A 2771-nucleotide genomic window follows, 5' to 3' on the forward strand; every position below is an offset into this window, starting at 1 on the left:
AATCTGAACTGTAATATTAAAATTCAGTGCGAAAAATGTCAAAAAACTTTGATGAGGTGAAAAAGTACAATTATTAACATTAAATTATATAGATAGATTAATGTAAAGAAATAATTGAATGTGAAAAATGATTTCAATTTCATATAATGTTCAATGACTATTACTTTTTAACATAACAAAACATAGATGTTGTAAACACTCAATTTTAGCGGGGTAGCGACATGAACCAATCACTAATTAATATTAAATTATTATTATCATATATAATATATAAAAAATAGGAAGAAAAATATGTGAGGAGGAGGTGACATGTGGCATGAAGGAAAAAATGTAAGGAGAAAGTGACATGTGGCATGAGGGAAGGAGAAAGTGACATGTGGCCTGAGGGAGTTTTTTTTATTATATTGTTAATAGATGATATCCTTTACCCTTTTCTCATAAAGAATTAATCTATTTTAGATGTTTAATTGTACTTCCATTAAATATCATTTCAAAAATTTAAACATTAAACTTGTAATTATCCTCAAAGTTTACCAAAATCTTATGCAACTATTCCAACACTTTATAGGTGTATGTGGTCCGAAGAGTTTAGGAATGTAAACAGTCACAAACGTAGTAAATCACTTTGTCAAAACAACCATGGTTAGAATAAATTTTATTTTATTTTCCTGGATAAGAAATTAAACCATTTTGGATGTATGACTATACTTCCTGACAAATGTCTCTCCTATACATTATTTAGAAATAAGTTATCATAATTATGTTGAGTTGGTTGTTTTTAATTGATGATAAAACTACAAATTACTTAATATAGAATATTTATGTTATTTAGCTGAGACTTCATAGTCCTTTCATTACGTTGTAAAATAAATATATGCGTTGATTAGAAATTTTAAGGAATTCGCTGATTGTGCTTCTTTTGACGTGCTACATGTTTTACAGAGGTTTCACCACCTTTGAGAACGACGTAACCATAGTACCAATTTAGGGACAATTGGAAAATCTATTTAAATATGTTCAAGTAACATGTTTTGCTACAACCACTACTTAAATGTGTATAGAAAATTAATTAGGACCTATATGGAGAAAAATGTGTTCTAAAGTGTAAAAAAATTTATGTCATGTATAAAATATTTAAGCGTGTTTAGGGTTATTATTTTAAGTAATCAAATTAAAGCTATCTAATTTAAGTAAGATATATGTTTATAGACATAATTGTGATAAAAATTATTGTGTAGATACAAAAAGTCTCATTTCTATTTTATGATGAGGAAAATTATAAATAAGAAAATGAAGTATCATCACCCTTCATGGAAGATCATTCACTTCTTATAAATATAGGGTTATGGTCTCCAATTGTAGACTATAATATAATACAAGATGAGACGTGCAAAACTTTTACTAAACCAAGTTCTTCTCTTCAACCCATTAGAGGAGAAACTAAGATTAAGGATGGTCTACAATTGGAATGTCAAAGAACCTACATGTTCTACTAAGAATATGCATTTGCATACAAAGATAAATGTCATGGAGTTGGTAGATACATGATGAAGGATGCTATAAAGTTTGTTCATCATATTCTCTATGAATACATTAAGGTACACTTCTGCTCTAGTTTTATATGTTTACTTTTGATGATTTGACATGAAATATCTTGGGTATATATGATGATAATATTGTTCATCATCTTTAGTATTATGTATATTTAAGTATAAAGTCTCCCACTTTTTAATGTCTATAGTAAAGATTATTCTAATAGAAAGGACAAGGTCCATAAAAGGCACCACTAGAGGATAAACTGCATGAGTTGAAGAAGAAGGAAATGTTGTGAACCCTTGGTGGGGACTATGAAGAAGATCTTGTTTTGACCTTATAACGATTTTGACGAAGACACCAAGATCACAAAAAGAAGAAAAATGGAAGATGTTGAAAACAAAGAAGATCAAGCTTCAAGGCAAATAGAGTCTAAGTTTTCAATACGTACTTCTATCTTTTACACTCTAAGTAGGGGTGAGCATGACCTGACCCTACCCACTCACTCGGCACGGCCCGATCATGATCGAGTCCGAATAGGGTCGGGTCTGATCGGGTTCAAAAAATAGACATGGTCAATATTTAGGGCCGGGTAGGGACCAAGCATGACCCGACCTATCCCTTCCTAGGGTCACTCACTCTCATATTTGTATGTGTTTCTACTCAAATGTGTATAGAGTAATTATACCTTTTTGGTCGAAAGTATCATTTGTTTTTTAATTTTTCCTTAATATATACATGATTAATAATATATATACATATATCATTTTATATATCAAACTACATATTCATAATAATAATAATATTGAGAAATCTTTATCAAAAATGAGTATGCATTATATTTAATCGGGTCTAGGGTCGGGTCAAGTTTAAAGGCTGATCCAATCGCTATTTAGGGTCGGGTCCGGGTTCAAAAAAGTGATCAGACCAATATTTTTAGGACTGAGTAAGGAGAAGCCTTAACCCGTCTCAACCCAGCCCATGCTCACCCCTAACTCCAAGTATGTTTAGTAAATAATGCTAAAATGGAAGGTAAAAATATTTTGAAATGAAATTGGAAAACTCTTAGACAATGTAAACAATTTATATAATGCTAAGTAACGAGTTACTTGACCTGAGTAACACGTTACTAGACCTAGTTAAGAGGTTAATTGGATTGTGTAATAGTGAGTAACAGGTAACTGAAAATGTGTAACATGTTACCTAACTAAGTAAAAGTTACCCATCAAATTTAACAT

Source organism: Lupinus angustifolius, chromosome LG16 (genome assembly GCF_001865875.1).
Source record: "Lupinus angustifolius cultivar Tanjil chromosome LG16, LupAngTanjil_v1.0, whole genome shotgun sequence".
Classification (NCBI taxonomy): domain Eukaryota; kingdom Viridiplantae; phylum Streptophyta; class Magnoliopsida; order Fabales; family Fabaceae; genus Lupinus; species Lupinus angustifolius.